At 46.0% G+C, this 19,079-nt stretch overlaps 1 protein-coding gene across 10 annotated transcripts in view; it reads left to right on the top strand.

Annotated features, from left to right (window-relative positions):
* The window catches only part of LOC112558727 (microtubule-associated tumor suppressor candidate 2-like), a 65,301-nt gene that overhangs the window by 31,045 nt on the left and 15,177 nt on the right, over positions 1 to 19,079 (top strand). For 8 of the 10 annotated variants that reach the window (XM_025229331.1, XM_025229338.1, XM_025229334.1 and 5 more), the window contains 2 exons: positions 359 to 467; positions 2,025 to 2,198. The gene's annotated coding sequence lies outside the window, so the exon portion shown is untranslated. Of the gene's footprint in view, positions 1 to 358; positions 468 to 2,024; positions 2,199 to 7,449; positions 8,612 to 19,079 lie in introns of those variants that run through there. The other 2 variants (XM_025229333.1, XM_025229340.1) reach the window with 2 other exon arrangements.

The raw sequence follows: 19,079 nt of genomic DNA, 5'->3' as shown, positions 1-19,079 counted from the left end.
TAGTGCAATAAACGAAACAACAACTAGCAGCTGGCTTGACCGATAACACCCGTCATTCCATCTGTCTAGTCGTCCACCCCATTCATTCATTATGCAAGCGTACATGTATATACACACATACATTCAATACTTGCATGGCCTAAAGTGTGTGTGCGAACGAGAGAAAGAAGGGGCGGTGGAGTGATGACATGATTAATTATAAGTACTTTATTTTTTTTCTGCTACAGTGTTTTGTCTAAACTTTATTGCTTTTGTACACAACAGTGGGCAGCACAGAAAGGCTGTAGCCTGTTCTCATAACACCTTATTTCAATTTTGAATTAAAGGATTTTTTTTTCTTCTCTTTTCGCAAATCCAGCGCTCTGTGAAGGCAATGAACTTGAAGAACGCCCACAAAACGGACAGTCGTGCCTCCGAAGCCAACCAAGTCAAGAAGTCGTCTGCCAAAAGCTCCATTCCACCTCTGAGTAAGTGTGGCTATGTGTGGTTGTTAGCGTGCATATTAATACGAGCATCACTTTTGTCACAGCTGTGTGCAGTATCATTAAGTTCGCTGTCATTAGCAGGTAACACCAGCCTATTGAGTTGACTGCTTTGTGTGCACGCACCGTCCCCCGCAACCTCAACAAGTGTTGCAGGCAGGCAGGCATGTTCACACGTGTAGCATGCGTGCTGGTTAACACTAAACAACATCACTTTCATGAAAGAAATGGTGAGGGGTTGGGGTAGGGGAGAGAGGGCAAAGGTCAGGGAGAGAGAAGAGGCAAGAAAACATCAGATTTAATCAAAACTGAACAGAAAGCGAGTTTTCTCCCTTCCACTGTAAGGGGTGGGCACCCTGACCTGGCGGCATTTAGAACAGACGATGAGGCACTGTCAATGGCGCTAGTGAGCGCAATAACAGAGTGTAGTGTCTTATACCTTAAGCAGGAATTGTAATCTTTGGACACTAGCTGTCTCCCTCTTTCTCCATCCATCCTCTTAATCGGTTTTCAGGTTAGACCGTTCGCACGCGCTCACACACACACATGCAGGGAAGACAAACTCCATCTGTCGGTTTCCTTGCCCACTCCCTCTCTGTTACATATGGTTGAAAGTGCACAACTTAAACAAAGTTCCTTTGTAGACACAAAAACCACTAGACCAATAAATATTATAAAGCTCAGTCTTCGTATATGCAAAATCATTTCACGCTGTAGGTACCAAATGTTACTTAGTGTCATAAAGCAAATTTTTGGATTATTAAGAAATCTAGTATATTGCAAGGAGAAGACAGTACATTTATTTTTTGACTGGCTCACATTTGAAGACAATGTTCTATGCTACCCAGCATGTATTTTTGATGCATGCTGCAAAAGCTGTCTTTTGATGCGCTGTGCAGATCGAACATCTGACGAGCTATGCAAACATTTTGTTTATTAATTGCTGTATATGTGCATGTTTGAATGCAAAAGCTGTCAAGCTTGCTATTATGTCAGCTGGCTGTCCTCATTTCAGTTTACTGATAAATAGTTGAATAACCTGTACGTTCTGCTGCTTACTCCGAACTTACGTAATCGGAAGTAGAAAGAAAGAGGGATGAAGACAGTTTTGATTTTGTTTTGGATCGTTTGAAACCTTTATATCTCTGTTAATTGTTTACATACCCACCCCATATCCTCTTCCACATCTCCACCCCACCTTAATGTTACTGATATGGATCGTGTATATCCAGGTAGTGTGCTAAAAGAATTTTTTTCTCCCATTAATTCCTCCCACCGTCACTATATGTAATCTTTAAAAACATGACATCAGCAGGTACTCATTGCTTCGACCCCAATGTAAGACCTGCCTAGATTTAACGGTTTCAGAAAAATTTATTTAAAAATGTAAGCTAAAAAAAAACTTTCATATAAAAAAGCTGTACGCATAGCGGAGTTGGGAAGTCCGTAAGAAAGGCTAGGACAGTCGGAGAAGTGGTGAGCCATCTTGACAGGATCTTACTATCTCGGTGGTGTACCTACTTGGGTGGTTTTCGTATTTAGCACCCCGACGAGCTGAAAACAAAGCGACACCCAGCACTAAACAGCAGCCGCCGCCACCAGAGCGCGCTAGTAGCGCCTCGGCCACCCGCAAACCCGCCACCACCCGAGTGCCAGACACCAAGAGCGGGGCCAGCAGTGGGCGGCCATTGCCCAAACGCTCCACCTTGACCTGCAGTAAGTGGCGCTGTGTGTGATGTCACGCCCTCACGGACATTCACGCCATCGGCTTTTTTTTTTTTAGTTCCAAAAATCACATTTTTTCACATTTCGCTGCTGGATTTTGTGCACTGCTGCATGAAGGTTTGATGGGGCAGTTGTTGTGGCAGACCTCGTTCCTCACTACACCCTCGGCTGTTCCCCCGCTGACGTCATATTCTGCAGTCGTGCTGTGGCTGGTGCTTTGACCTCCCTGCTAACTGTCGCTTGTCGGAGACTGATTGGCTTTTTTATGCTGGTGTCGGTTCGCTTCTCCCTCCTTCCTTTTGTGCATTGCTTGCTCGTTTTCCCTTATTTCACTCAAAAAAAGTTTACTCATCCGTAAAACTATTTGTTTCTTGGATTTTTGGATCCTGAGGTACACATGTTAAATTGTAATGTTGTCTTATTTGAGGTTTAAACCCTTGTGGCCTTAAAAAAATTTATTTATATTGTGCAGAAGATTTTACAATCGTAAAACAATTTGACAGTTTGGCTTTTATATGAAACAGAGAAGATAGAATATCACGTGCTAAAAATACAACGGCTCTGTCCACAGTATTGTGATTCCTCCTTGACTTTTTATGAAACAGGGTGGTGGGTGGTGGAAAGGGACTGGATTATGATGTACTAAGGACAGTTCTTTAATGAATTGTTATCCTGCATTAGTATATAAATGTTACATTAATGTTTGTGAATAAAACAAGCTGGAGCTGTGCGACTGGGTTAAACACTACTGTTTATTATATAAAGCGGGAAATTATGATAGTGAAGTCGCGAGAACAGCTCGTGTCCAGTTGTAATATTATGACACTCTTATAGCTGAGAGCCATTTCTTGGTTTGAGGTTCCTGCTTATTCCTGCTTTGTTCATGCCTCATTGCGTATTATATGTTTAGTCTCCACCTTTACTTATATTCTGCTTACTGTGAGTGCATAGTGTACATGGCATGATGGTGTCGCAGCTTAGCAAGTCCTTATCAAAAACTGATGTTTTCATTTTTTTAAAGAGGGAGAGCGGGCATTACAGCTTTTTATAATGTTTTGTTAAAGTTTTCTGGTTGTAACGTTTTGCCGTATGCATGTGCTCCTACTTAGTGCAGTAAACTTCATGGGTAAGTCAACCTAAAGGTGTTTAAAAAGAAAGTTGTACATTGATATGTAGACTCTGAATCATGTAAGCAGATTGTTTTGTGGTTTGCTCAGTTTACTAGACAATATTTTCATTAAAAAAAATCAAGTTAAGTTTAATTTTGTCTGCATGCAATGCCTAAACGAGTGGTTTGTGGTTTGAAAATCGTTTACAGGGTTTTGTGGCAGTTAAAACTGTTTCTGACAGGTCCATTCACCGAGCCAACAGTTGACAAGCTTTGCCTCTTTTGGACGACTTGCTTGCTGATGGATGCACTGTTAAATGACTGTTAAACTTATGTGCATATGTCTGATTTATATTTTTAAATATTATATTTTATATATTATGGATCTATTGCAACAGACTGAATGAAATGAAACAAAAAAGACAAGCTTTACCTCATCGCCGTAGAGTCAGTTAACCGATGCAAAAAAAAAAAAAAAAAAAAAAAAGCTTAAAGCTTCTCGTCACACTGTTAATTAAAAGCAGTTCATGAACAGCACCTAAGTGCACGCCCTCCTCTTTTCAAGCACCATAGCATCCTCTACGTCCTCTTCCGTCGCTGGCATTCATTCGGGTATCGGGTAGTAACCGCCTGACATGTATATGGAGCTTTTACATGGCAGACTGAGTCTGGCTATTTAGAATGTTTTACACACGCTCAGTATGCGATACGGGTGGTTTGTCGTTTCCGGCCAGCTCCTTGCCTTTTTTCTCTGTCCTCCATGTCTTCACAGTATTTCCTAGAACTTGTCATAAGAGCAGCGCTAATGGCTCGAACGTTTCTCTTGCTCCAGCGCTGGTGGCAGTTATCTTTGACTGATTTTCAGCATTGACGACAGGGAGGAAGCACTGATGAGGTCTGTTGTAGGCGGAAATGCAGTCAGAGATGGTTGGCTGTAAACTTCCTGTTAACTGCTTTCTTCATCCGTGGCAAATAGGCTGGCAGAAAGGAGGACACCCATCATTTTTAAGAGATTTGAGTGTGGTGTATAAATAATCTGGCAAAGATGCGCAAAAAGTACACCTGAAAATTTTAGAACATGTTGTTCTGCTCGCCCCAAGGAATAAAGTATGAAAATAAATTCAATTGATTATGTGTAAATGGCCACTTCTCAAGCACATCGGGGTAATATTTTTAAAGGATTTATTTGATGTGCCGAGAGTAGGAGTTTTGCTGTAGTTAAGTGGCACGTAAACGACTGAGTGTGAGCGCACCTGGTGTGTGCAGCGCTGCGCAGGTTAATCAAGATTTACCGACTGATACCCAACGGGTCACGTGGGTTGTTTCCGTGATGCAGAGATCACACGTGCTTTCTCCACCCAACCCACCAAAATAGTAACCACTTCTTCTTTCCCCTGTCTGGTCTACCCCATCATACGTTTTTGGTGGGAACTGTGTTGGGGTAAACAAGCTCCGCGAAACTGTTTATTACCATTAAGGACAATTTACGCGCAAATTAGTCGAACGTCGGAGCACAGAGACAGGAGTCTGCGAGGGTCCGCGGGTGGAGCGGTGCCAGTAGTGACGTACACTAGGGGCGCTGCCAGAACGTTTTCACGTCGCTACGTGACAGGAAGGAGCGGACACCTACGTGATCTGGTCGTGTCGGAAATCGTGGTATTGTAGGATGGTTGGTTTAGTGGCTACTTTTCTTTCTCACCCCTCTCCAAGGTATTTTTCATATTTAGCCGTGAACTGCTTAAAACCCATGCTGTCGTACAGCTCGTCGGTTAGTGTGTGTGTGTGCGTTTCTTTTTTTTTTTGGTGGGGCGAGGAGGATAAGGATTGAATACACTTCACGGCTCGCTACAAAGCTTATTACAAAAGCGTTTCTGTGTGCTGTGTAGGGGCATTAAGCAAGCTCTTCACAGTGAGGTATCAAAGGCGGTCCTTTAAGTGTGCCATCTAGTTCCTTCTGTTTCATCTTTGCGTCATCCTGGTCAAGGTAGCATGAAACACGGTCTCGGTGTATTGTGCCGCCTGACATGATCAATACAATCGAACTTTCACCGTTTTACTGCTGTAAAAACATGTTCTTGGTGCTCCTCCTGGTGGCGATTGAATGTATCTACAGACTGATGGACTTCAGGCGGCTAGGTAGCAGCATCGCGGTCCTGAATATTTTAGACTGTGCAGTCAGCATCCCTAATCGCACTGAGAACGAGGACGCGAGGGAGGAAAGCCTCCACGATGGTAGTTCAAGGGCTTTTTGTCTTCTCTTCCACTGATAACCTGAGTAGGGGGCGCCGTCTCAAGGGCAGGTAATCGCGATGTGCAGGGGAAATAAGCAGAGGGACAGAGCGGCCGTTCTTCGCTGACTGACACTCCAAGAGTCGGGATGGCGAGACAAAGTGTAGAGTTCTTGGCCGCAGTCTCTGGAATCTCTTACAAAATGCCGCTGTGCGACGTGGCAACAACAAGCGAACTGTCTGCTGCTAATCTTGTCTAAGACGCCTTCTCCTGCACACGGAGAGAGAAAACTAGACTGTGAAACATTGTGCGCATGGCCACCGGGGTGGGTCATCTGTGCGCTAAGGTGACGTAACAACGGGTATTTACCTTTTTTAGCAGTACTCGGCGGTAACGGATCGTTCTGTAGGGTGTAAACGCTGCTTATTCAAACGTATAGTTATTTCTGTAATTTTATTTTAAAGATAGATGGATGGGAGTGTGGTGATATATTTGTTTCAAGAACTGATCATGAAATCAGATGCTGGCTAGTGAGGCCTACAGAATCTACTGTTGTATAATTGTGTGGGTGGGAGTGACGTACACTTGCCGACACTTAAGTGTGTATGAGAAGGTGACATGTTGTATCGGTCTTAGAGCTACATTACGGGTATTGCGGTGTGAAGCTCTCACATTTAGAGGGTATTGATGTGGTACACGACAGCTCTCAAGCAGTAATCATCTCAGTTTGACCTCTCATACAATAGTCCATGTCAGTCGTGGTGCACTAGCAGTGGGCTAAACTGCGTACTTGGGAGGTGGGAGGGAGCTACGGCTGAACGGCGTCCCTGATGTAGAACGTAATTATAATCAAGGTGAAAAAAGAGATGAGTTGTCGACTTGTCTGACTTATTGGTCTGAATAACTACCTCGGTGCTGGTGTAAATGCAGTCTTATCACTTCCACTGGGAATCACACAAACCAACCGAGGTCACATGATCTACGAGATACATTTGTACTGTGAAATAGTCTTTCGTCCTTTGACTGGTATTGTAGGCATTGGTCTCGAACATAGTCTACCACACTTTACTATTCTCTCAAGTTACAGTGGAAGGTAGAGAAAAGAGAAAAAGGTATTGGCAAAGAGATTCTTTGAGTGTCTGTGCACTCAGCCAGCTTACCTAGGTGGCCTTTGTTACAGGCAGGAACAGTAGATGGCTTCTTCACAGTTGGCCTCGAGCTTAAAGCCTCTCACCCATACACACACTAAAGAGAGCCTTCGTGCAACAAAAACTATAGGAAAATAGTTCATGTGTGACCGAAGACAGGTTTTACATGGTTCATTATTATCTGTCCCACCTGATGGGTTCCCGTGCTGTGTTTTTGACACCTTCCCCCTCTTCCCCCTGTCTGTGGGGACGACGTGTGTGAAAACGCCGTTGTCTTTTGCGCAGTAGTCATATGTAGTTATACAATTGTCGCTGATCATCACGTGAGAACGGTCTTTAAATGACAGAGATTCGGTGAGCGGGTCTTTCGGATAGATGAAAGATTTAGATATTGCCGCCCGAAGGACCTTTTGAAGAGACTTTTGAAAATAGTTCGTTAGAGGCAATGATACTTTGATCACTTTTCGTTGATAATACCGTGTACCTTCTATTGGCTACAGGACATTCTTAACCGGACACATATTGTTGAATATATATATGTTCTTAAACAACAACAACAAAAACAAAAAAAAACAAACAACAATTATGTGTCTGAAGGCACTGTAAGAGGAAAAAATGCGGCCAGACAACAGAACTAGCATGCATAGTCGAGATCTTCCAGAAAAAAACCCTGAACTCCCTGACCCCGCGAACCGCTTACATCGCGGCAGTCGCAGATCCTGGTGACTTGTAGACCAGCGACGGAGACGAAGCTCAAGTCTTCATTTGATTTGCTAGTAGCACAGGGATCTCGAGTTACCTACTGGCACACACCCGTTCAAGTCGCTTCCGGGGGCTGTGTAGTGTCGACTCTCTCCTGTGATCGCTGCCTATCTCCTCCAGTTGGCTTTATGAGAGCGGGCCAGGCGGCGGGCCAGGTGTGACGTGTCGAAACTCAGCCGTTCGGCGTTAAGGTTATGTAAGGAGATAAGCTTTTTTGCTGGTTCCACGAGGCTGGCCAACTACACGAGGGCTACCAGGCAGGTTTGTTTATGATTCTAAGATCTGCAGGCAGTTTATACACCGAACATTCTCGCGAGATCACTGGCAGTGTATGAGAGATAGGATCCAGCCATTTGCCGGCTAACTTGGGCGTTGCAGCCATTGTCAGCTTCTTGTGCAGCTTGTCCGCCCTAGGGGCTGGTGTATCATTAACAGGCAGACCCCAGACGCCGGGTGTGAGTTTCTGAAAGAACGAATCCTAGGCAGGGAGGCTTCCATTACTTCCTCTCCGGACGTGCCTTTGCGCTTTTCGAGGAATTCTGTTTTGGTTTGATTTGATCAGAGAAGGCATTACCTGCAGGCACGCGAGTGGTGAACATCTCGATAAAGGAATTAGGAGGAAAGTAAACAAATATCTACGAGAAAAAAAACCCAACCTTACCTGACATGACATGACATGTCGCCTTGAGCAGCATATCTTCCATGGATACTGTAGATGCAGGACAACTAAAAGCGTGCAGACTTCGTGTTTCGTGATGCTTTTTTCAAGTGCAGGTGATTTGTGTGAATCAGCCAGTAAGACTGATTAGGATTCGGGTGTAGAAGTGTGTTTACTGCAAAGGACACAGAGCCTGAGTGGAAGGAAACATGGCGACAACTCGCTGGAGTGCAGAACTGTGGACGTCAACACAACAACATGCGTCATTTCTACGTCACACGTTGATGTCGTCATAATATGATGACGCGGCGCGTGCACAACAGTTCCGAGAGGAGTACCGCAGCAATAGACATGGTCGCCACGGCGGGGGTGGGACTCGGGCTCTTGGAGGGGACAGTCATCTTCACTGTGGTCTCCTTCTTACTCTCCTTGTATTGGACGTGCAGCACCTTGCGGTCAAGGAGAACCAGCAGGATGAGGGTTGATGACTCGAGAGAAGGTGAGAAACAGCGGCACGCGCGTGCGCAAACACAGACACACTCTTGCTGTGTTCAAATCAAATCAAATCTAACTTTTTGTCTGTCGAGGAAACCCAAGACAGAAATTTTTCTTTCGCTCACAAGGACATATAATATGTCGGGCAGGCATGCATACTCATACAGACATTTAACACACACATGCACCTACACATTCTCACACACACATAGGTAATTTCGCAGGACGCCAGTAGATCTACGAGTCCTTGTGTCTTTTATTTAGGATGGTGATGGCTGCTGGCACGAAGGACCTTCGGTAGGCAGTTTTTCGTACACGTGGCACTCTGTAGCGCCTGCCTGAGGGCACTGTATTTGTAAACTGTATTTCTATACTTTAAATTTACTTGATTGATGCAGAGTGACGAACAGCTTTAATTAAATCGGGTTCTGGAGTAGGGGTGGAAGTTAGGGTTGGGGAGGTGAATCCGTCTGCGCTGGTGTTTGTTTGCGGCTATGGTAACTAGAGAACACTAGCGCGTGGCCAAGATTCTCTGTTGGCACAGTGTTTACTTGGCCGTGTTGATGGCTGTCAACACACAGTTCCCGTGTCACCAGCACGAGGAGCAGGTCTCGCTTCAGTGACTAGAGTAAGGAAAGCGTGCACTGCAAGAGCGGCTGCTTTGTTTTGTTTGTACCGTCTACCCTACCTCTTCTCACACCTGTCTGTGTGTGTACCAGTGTATACTAGGACAGACATGGTTTTACACATTTTATTTTACTGAAAGGACCATCGAAATTTCAATAGAAAAATGGGAGAGAATACGGTATAATCCGAACCCCTAAATTGTGTAATTCGTCACCCTTAAACAAAATGTTAGGACAAAAATGAACGAAATGTATTAACAAAAGCAAAGGCAAATAATAATACAAAATAAAGGAAGATGCCTGTTGCAGTCAAGGGTACTTTTTAATTCGAATTACTTCGAAAAAAGGTATAACAAGCTAGTGGCAACAAAGGGGAAGGCTTGTAGGATAGGAGTGTATGTGTGTGAGAATAGGATGTCCATAAAAAAAAAAAACCTGAAGAACCACTAATAACTATGACAGGTTTATACTACTATTCACGATAGTGTTGTATTAGAGACAGTCTCTCAGCTGAAGGAAAGAAGTAAATATCTTTGGCAGGCAGAGACGCTATTCATCGCCAGGCAGGTGAGGTGCAGTAGTTCTGGATGAAAACGTCTGAACCGGCCGATGACGTGAAAGTGTGCACACAGTATTCGTCTCTCTCTCTCTCACACACACGCACGGCACGCACACTCTAGCTTGCTCGCGCACACACCACCCACGCCACCACTACATCTCTTTACCACTGTGATGTAAAAGGACATTTTTGTTTTCCCTCTCGTCTTGAAGCTGGATGCTTGGCAAGGTGTCAGGGCACGGGACGGGACGTGGGGTGTGGGGGGCACAGCGTTGTGCGATGACGCTGTTGCTGCTACCACCCGACAGTCGGTTGTTGGCGCAGATCTGCACCTCTACCTGTTAACTGCACTTTACAGCTGCTGCTGCTGGCTAGAGCAGCTCCGGCGACAGTGCAGCTTACCTGCACACGTACAACCGTTCTCGGTTCACTGTGATCGTCGGGCGACCGCGAGAGGTGCGTTGGAAAATTGCAGGAGACGACCTACCTAGGGAGAGTTACAGGTGTTACAGGTAGCCAGCCAAGTGGCCCGCAGGCACGCCCTACGAGGAGTTGCAGAGACGGGGACAGAGAGAGTGTGTCGTGTCAAAACGGTGGCATCAAAGGGACGGGAGGCAGTCCCCGATTGCGCCTCATTCTAAGTCGAAATCCAAATGCTTTCCGTGAGAGCGCAAGTCGTTTGATATAAAGTATCGTGCACACAAAAGCTGGCTTGTCTGGGTGCCCTGGCTGAATATATTGCTCACCACGGTGCTGTGTCAAGGGGTGGAATACAGAAGCACCTCACTGTGCGAGAAATACGATCAGCGCTGCTCGTTGGGAACGATAAGACCTCTCCTCATCGTTCGCTAGGATGCCCGTCGGGATGATTTCTAGGGATGTGCGATTTGGCTGTCTGGCCCACAGAGCTGCTGCTCGCTCCCTCTTGCCCTCGTGTATCGTGTGAATAACGAGCGATTGCTTGTGTGTCGGCGCCACTGTCAGTGAAACTGTGGTAATCGTCGCTAACGGAGCAGGTGATACAACGTCGACCTCAGGATCACCACCACAGAGAGGTGGAGTTTAGAACGACTGTCACTGCTCCTGATTGTTGTTCCTGCGACTGATTCCAGATGGACCATCACGTCAGTCCTCGAGTGTATGGTGTACATGGGGGGAGCGTGCAGGTGCCAGCTTCATAGCTAGCTTTCGATCTTGCAGTAGAGATGTGCTGATTTGGCATATTACGACATCAGTTTTTGGGGGATTATGTTCACTGACCTTTTACATTTTAGAAGTCAACCTCTTTGAGCGTTAACTGTGAGCTTTAGGTCGCTAAAATTTATCTCAGGAGGTCGCCTTGGAGTTTAACCGGCCTAAAGTTCTGGTATTCATCTGGACGCGATCGGATTCTGTATAGTGGAAGACAGAAGAAGGTACTTTCTAAAGAGGTTCAGTTCACCTTCCTGTTTAGAAATAACAAGAGAAACCTCCTTCCCAACTTTCTGGACAGTAGGTACATGATCATCGCTTCTTTGTTTTTGTCAAAGGAAAGAATGTTCATGCGCTAACAGGGACATTTGTAACAGTGAGTGAGCATTCAGCTACGGAGACAGTCACTGTTTGAAGCTGCTGTTGGTGTTGTGTTTATCTGCTCGGTGGGCCGGCCATTTGTTTCCACTTTTCGCAGAGATTAATTTTGTCGATGCCGTTCACATTTCCCTAAAGACAAAGAGACACAGAAGTAGCTTCTTTCAGACAAGACAAAGACTCTCCATTGGGTTTTTTATTCACGTGCTGCGTTGGAAGCACAGTGCTGTGATTAGAAGAACTTGACGAAGCCAAGGAATCAGCTGTTCGCCATGTCGAGCTACTCCAGACGATCGACGACCTCCACTTCCCTGGGACATCGCTCGTCGTGGTACATGGGCTACACCAGCACCGGCACCGGCACCTCCACCTCGTCTTCCTACGACTATAGCCGAAACCATTCTAGATATGACTACAAGTACCTCAGCAACGGTAAGTCGTGTCCACGCTAGGTGGCGTGCATGTAGAACTGCTTGCTACTTTCATGGGAGGTGGGTGGGGAAAGACAAGATGGTACATGTAATGAGTCGTCTTTCTTCCACCCCTTTCCCGCCTTCTTTACCACCCTGATGCGTTAGTGGGGTTTTTTCCCACTGAAGTTCATCCACGAGTCACTAGGCTGTTGTTTGTGACCTCTGGCAGATGGGGTGGGAGGACATACTTTCATTGAAAACGGCTTTTATTTTTGGATGATGTGCAGAAGGGTGCAGGTGGTTGCTTGCAGGCATGTGTCGTGGTAGCTGTCTTCAATGCTGATGATTATCGCACAGTACTGCGCGCGGGAACTGTCGAGTTCTCTCTGTCTCTCTATTTTTTCAAGACCCTTTTGGCTTCCTCACGTCATAGAAAACACTGGCGTTGTCTGGAAGTGGAGTCGTCTGCATTCCTTGCTTAGAGCTACATCGCGCCTCGTGACGCAGGTAGCCCCCAAATCTTGGCTTGGAATCAGGACTGAAAGGTAGGAGATGGGCGTGAACACAAAATACTTTGGAAGAGGAGTTTAACTGGCGCTTCGGCATTCTGAAAAACCGAGCTTGGTCTAGTTTATGCAACTAACCCTGAACTGGTCCAAATGGCTACATCATGTCATGCCTGATTTTCTATTTTCTACGGATGTTTCCACGTAGGTTTTATCCTAACCATTTAAAATAACAGGTGTTATTATCACATTATCAACAAAGTGTCTCAACAGAACGTTAAACATGGCCTTTGTTTTATTCCATGCAGCGAATGTCCCAGAAATGTTTGGCGAGCAGCCGAATGTAAAGCATCAGTGAGGGAAGAGTTCACAGGCTGCACAATAGTGCTGAAGACGGTGCAGCACGTGTGGGGAGGAGCACTAAAGGTTGCCCAAGCTGCACCGACTCTTCAGAAGGTGCAGCTGGCTGGATGGCTAGTTTGTACGTGCAGTAGAGCGCAGACACGAAGAGAGAAGGCTTGCGATAGGCCGAGGAAGAGGATGGGAATAGTGGGCAGGTGCTTATTACCGCGTGAGAACAATACGATTATACCACGGTGTGGCCAAAATGGAGTTCTTGTTGTTCTCTCTCTGCACCCTGTCACAAGCACGCAGATACACATACACATACAAATGTCGCCAGTTATATTGCCATATGTTGCAACGCTTGGCATTTGTGTGGGGTATATAAATAGTTAAGTAATTATGCAACCATATGCACTCCTCCTGTCTCTCTCTCACGCACACAGAACTGTTGCTGCTTACAAGCCTCTGAAGCGATGCCAAGTTCACGTTGCCATGCCTTCGTTTCTGGAATCGCAGCGGTCACCAGAGAATATCGCTGCTGATCTCTCTCTGTATGTGTGTGTGTGCGAATTATTTTTTATTCCCTTATTTTAACCTGGTTCCTCCATTCGGCCATTACTGTCAAGAAACTCGCGGGCGGGGGCATCAATAAAATGATAGAACGGTCTGTAGACAGGAAATGACGTCTCGAAATGCAGAAATAGCTGTATTTAAATAATCTGTATATAAATGCGCATTTATACAAAGCGTTATTTCTAATTCCTGTTGGCACCAGCTGGCTGTGTTTGACGGTTCATGAGTTAGAGCCAAAGTCTGAATTACGCTGCCTTAGCTTTAGTCTGGTGCCAGACTTGCCTGATTCCGGTAGCAATTAGTAGAAGTTACCATTTCTCCTGAAATGATGATGGATGACAAGAAACACTGGTTTTTACTCCCTCTTCGAATAAAAACTCAGCAGCAGGCCTTCCTGCTGGAGAGAAGACGCCATGGAGGAAGAGATTAAGAATCAAGTGGAATGACTTGTTTCCTGAGAGTTTAATGACGGCGGCAGTTCATGACCGCACGAGCAGGATGAAGCTCATTGCACTCAGCGAGTTCTCAGGCTGATTAGCTTGCCCTCGGTGTGCGTCTGGTCACTGTCACCGTTGGTATTTCAGTATTTCTCTGACAGAGAGCTTCACCTGTCTCTCATGCTGGGTATGGGAAGTCTGTATTGTGCAGGCCTAATCTCGGCTACTTACATTCCATCGGGATGGCGTTGAAGCCGCTCTTCTCGTTCTCCGGGATGTTTTGTAGTGTCTTCACCGCGAAAACTCCATCCTGATAAAATGGAATAAACCAAAGTCTTAAGAACGTTGTGATGTCTGATAATCTCCCAGTTTCTCTGTTGTTCTGGCAGATCGGGTGGGTGGGGTGGGGAGGGATATTCGAAGGGAAAACCATTTGGTTTGTTGTTTGAAACTGAAATTTGTGACACCATTCCAGTTACTTTTCAGACAGATCATGTAGATGTTTTGGATGTCTTTACAAAGTACTTGGGAGCATGTCCTGACCTCCATTCAGTTGTCTGCATGTTTGAACACGAAGTGAACACGCTGGCGCACTTGCTGTGGCAGGCAGGTCCGTCAGTCTGCAGACAGTTCCGGGTGTTATAAACTAGTAAACACCACCACGACAACGAGAACTCTCTGACAGAGAAGTGTACGGTAAATGGCGGTGTCTTTTTTTACTTGCTTGTTGAAAAACAAGGATTGGGGTTGAGGTGGTTTGGAGGTCTGGGGGGAGGCAAGCCATGCTGAGAGGTCAGAGGGTGTAATTGTTGCAAGGCCGCAGCTGGGCGAAGGTAATTATGTGGTTAGCAGAGGGCATGTGTACAACAACGTCTTTCTGCTGGCGACATGGGTCGTGAAATGTCAGGGGGCGATGTTGTTGTTGGAGTCTGTGTGATAATCTGAGCTGTCGACATGAGGGAAAACAAGCTTGGGGACTGCAAGGGCAGACTCTGAAGTCGGGGGAAGGGTCACAATCTGGGGGTTTTGAGGGGGGGCTTCTGGTGACAAGTTGGGGACAGAAAAAATAGATGGTAACGAAGTAAAGGGAGCCTGGGGGTTGGGGGACCCGAAGCCTGCCTTAACTTCTTCTGGAAGCGTCTGTCGACATGGCGGCGTTTGGATCTCTGGCGACTACGGAAGCTGATCAGGAGAACCACGAGAAGACCACGTAACTTGACTGGCCATGTGGGAGTGTTTTCTGTTTCTCCTGTACCCGTTGCTTTAGCTTGCAGAAGTACCGTGAATGATGGTCACAAACAGTTGATCATGAAAGATGACACAGTCTGTATCAGCTGAGGTGGCCGGATTGTTGTGTTTTCAACCATATTGAATTTTGAATTTTTTATTATTGCTTGGAAGGGGGCGGGGCGGTAAAGCTGCCTTTGAAAGAACATTAGATTAAAAATGATCCCCGGCGACTTGAGTCTCACATTTGTTACACACGGATAAATGGAACACAGGACCTCCCCTCCCTTAAGAAGAAAAATTGAGGAAAGGGAGTGTGGGGGAGGGTGAGTTAAGGTGCCAAGCAGATGTGACGGGCCATCGGTGACACAGTCTGGCCTCATGGGTGACTAGGTGCAGGCAGGTACAATAATGAGCAAGCGCGAGTACTTGGGTGTCACAGAGGACAGCGCTGTTTGCGTTTTGAACCAGACTCCGCACATGCGCTGTACGTTAATCAGAACATGCGTCGCAGTGGGCTTTTTTTTTTTCAATGTTCAAATAGAGTTAGGGGAAAAAAAAAACGCTTGGTCCCCCTTCACGACCGTCACTCGTCAATTTACATCGGTGGAAGGCCGATCTCCAACCTACGCTTTGCAGACGACATCGACCTGTTAGCAGGCACTAACACAGAACTTGCAAGATCTTACAGAGACAGTGAGTTCAAACGTATGCGGAATGAAGTCCAGCACTGACGAGAGCAAAGTTACAGTCAGTGACAACGGCAAAGCGGAGATGTATACGAACATGAAGAGTTCAGTACTTGGGAACCACCCTCTCAAAGGACGGCCGCTGCATGAAGGAAAGTTTGTAAATAAATTGAAAATTCTGTTTGCGACTTCTGGAACAAAGTCTGGCACTATGGACATTTTTGTAATTAAGTGCGCGAAAGCAACAGCAAAAGGAACTTCCAGTCCCTACTGTGAAACACAAATGCGCTCACCTTCTATGTACCCCGATTTTAGGCAAGCACGAACGTTAGCCCGGGTACAATTGACTTCTGACCTCCAGGTGTTTAGTGTGCGTGATTTTTTTTCTTGTCTGTCTTACTCGTTTATTTTGGAGAGAAGGGGCATAACGGGTGGTAGGCAAATGCACTGGGTTGACACGAGGTGGTAAGTGCCTGAATGGGGTGGCAGGTTTGATTGAAGAACAAACAGCAAAGCCGTACAAATGAATCGATCTTTTTATTTATTTCTTGTATAGGGCCGATAAATCTTTTTATTTGTTGCAAATGTGTGTGTGTAACATGTAGCTCCTTCTGAAATCATGCATCGAATGGGGTGATAGAGGAGTGGTACAACTGGTAGGCATGCTGTTGCTATATAAAGCCATTACTCATACTGCCCCTCCTCTTGTACGCCTCTTGTGCTTGGCAGGAGGAAATGGCGAGATGGCGACACAAACAAAACAGAAGGAAAGTTGGAATTGACAGCATATTCTGGCAGAAGTATAAACTGTTAATAATGATGTGCACATCGTTTATGCAATAACGAGATCAGGACGGTCCGAGGTGTCGAGGTGCTAGCTGAGGGGTTAGAGCTCTGTCGGTGGCGTCCGTGGAACGAGCTCGAGAAATGATTAATGAAAGGGGATGTGCTAATGCCGTCGTCAGCTAATAGCACTTCCGATGCCAGCCTTGATTAACGGAGCCTTCCTTTCTACAGAGGGGAAGGGCATCGAGAGAGGTGGTAACGATGATGACCTTGAATATTTTTTAAAAATCTAAGTGTTTTCCGGCAACTAACTGTTCTTTTCAGATTGTACAGCTGTAGACTAGAAATCATTTCTTGGATAGATACGTATTATTATTATGATTTGTTCTAATACATTTTTATTAACCGGGGTGCGGAAATAGGAGTGAAATTTTTTTGCGGGGGTGGGATGGAGGAAGGTAAAGGTAAAGATCATCCCCTAACCTTTTCGGGGGGTCGAGGTGTTAGATACATCACTTTTCGCGGGGCCAGCTTTACATGAGGGCGGTGCCCATCTCTCTCCCTCGCTGCCCTTACCTTCCTTGACCCTGTGAGGAGTCAGGCACCCATTCCTGCCAGCTGGGTGGACTGGGGAAGTTTGCTGCGCTAATCGGGCATTTGAACTCATTTTGGACGCCAGCGCTCTAACCACTCGACTATCCTCTTCCCCTTGGACAAGTGGGCCATAGATATACAGCATTTTTTGCTTCGGCGAGTTCTATTGTTGTAAATCTTTTCTTAGAGACTCAAAGAAACCCGGTGTAACTTTCCCCCCTCCCCTATCAACTTTCCACTTCACCGTTACTTAGGAACCCGCAATACCTTTTAAGCTAATTTATTAGTTTGAGCGTAACCTGGCTGGACCCGAGACTGATGCATTTTATCAATCAACTGCCACTTCGTGTGTGCTTAGTCTTAGGCCTCCACCTTCCACCCTTTCACTCCCTCATCTTCATTTACCTTTGCAAGATGTTGAAAGGTAGAACCCGTAATGAGCCAGGGTTTCTTAGAGCAGTAATAAAAAGACGAGGAAACCGCTGCCCGCCGCAGGTGACTGGTTCACCTGGCAGGTACGGGTACAGGCAGAAATTGGAGCGGCGTTATGTATGGAAGCATATTGGAGGCAGCCACACTTTTTCTTTTGCCCTAGAAGACCGTCTGATCGTCAGGACGACATATTCCCACTCTTTGGCTTATGGTAACCTGTCCGGTGTAGAGGAATATGTTCGTGTGAGATCGTGTGCGTGTGAGACGGCGCATTAGCGTGCAGCCAGGAGGACGAGCCAAGTGACTGACAACAACCCGACTCCTCCGACTGCGTCAGTGACGTCATTGTGGTGTCACGCTCCGCCAGGTGTGTGCCACGCGCTGCACAGGTCACTGCTATTGCGGACGAAGGTTTCAAGGGTTCAAAAACTAATTCAGTTTTCAACCAGCATTTCTCAAAGGAAGATTGGTGGGATCGTCTTTGGCGTGCCTGGACACGTCGAGAATGCATTTTGCCTGTGAGACCTTTGCCGTATGCGCGCGGAATACGTCAAGACTTTGAGGGTTGCGGCCATCGTGAACTGGAGGACGTGTCCCCCTCCCCTCCCTCATCTGCGGCCGTCGTGGTCGTAGTCGTGGTGATGGTGTGGTGCACGTTCAATGGAGCTGCTGAAGCAGGTGTCTCGGAAGAAGTGTCGCAATTTCTTCAGCGGCTGTCTAGTGGCGACTCCTGGCGGACCCGGCGTCCTTAGTCATACACCGGTACCCGTGACTTATCAGAACAGTGGTGAGCGGCACTGGGGAGATTATTACAGTCTGGGCTCCGCCTTTTTTTTTAAGTTGTTTTCCTGTGGGTGGTATGAGACTTCTTCAATAATGAGGACCGCAAGTCCATAGCTGTGTACGATTCTGGCTGACTATTACAGCCATTTGGCTTCATAATGTCTTGGCGTGCATTTTTTGAGTTTTTGGTGGTTGTGGGCGAAAAAGAAGTAGGGGCAGCTAGGGTCTTACTTTAGCAAAACAGGAAGAAGGGAAGTGTCAAAGAGAGAGAGAGGGTGAGGGCGGGTGGCAGCGCTAGGTGGTAGAGGTAGAGCAAACTAGATTTTGTGTTGGGACCAAGCAAACTCGATTTTGTATTTAATCTGCTTCTAGAATGGTGAATCATTATGTAGGAGGCTGAATGAAGCCAGTGTGTGTAGTTAATGGAAAAAGGGTGTGCATAATTTACCTTCCTGATAAAAGGAAAATTATAATGAAATCTCAGGTTACATGGCCAGAAAAGACCTTCAGTATTTTAGCCTCATGTTATTGAATTAAGGATGAAGAGTGAAAAGTGGCTTCTCCCATATTGCTTGTAGTATCAGATTATGTTCGCAGAGTGCCAGCCTGTCATAGCTTAAGATCAGTAACTTTGTTGAATAGTGTTTTTGAGAAGAGGCGGTAAAGGTTGTCATCTCATTAAGGTATGTACAGAGAGGAGGTGGTGCATCTATCAACTTTCTCTTAAGAAGTCCTTTGATGTTGGAGCAAGGTGTTGGGTTTGATTACAGCATAGAAAGAGTATTTCAGGAGTACAGATATGCAGGAAGTACAATTTTTTTTTTCCTCATTAACGTTCTGTTCATGGATGCTAATATTACCGAAGGACACAGAGGTCAAGTTGAGTGACTTTTTAATGAAGACTAGTTACTATTGCACTGTGGTGTATAGAAA

This window comes from Pomacea canaliculata, linkage group LG3 (assembly GCF_003073045.1).
Source record: "Pomacea canaliculata isolate SZHN2017 linkage group LG3, ASM307304v1, whole genome shotgun sequence".
NCBI classification, from domain to species: Eukaryota; Metazoa; Mollusca; class Gastropoda; order Architaenioglossa; family Ampullariidae; genus Pomacea; species Pomacea canaliculata.
The sequence above is the reverse complement of the archived record's forward strand: the minus strand, read 5'-3'. Positions and strand labels throughout refer to the sequence as shown.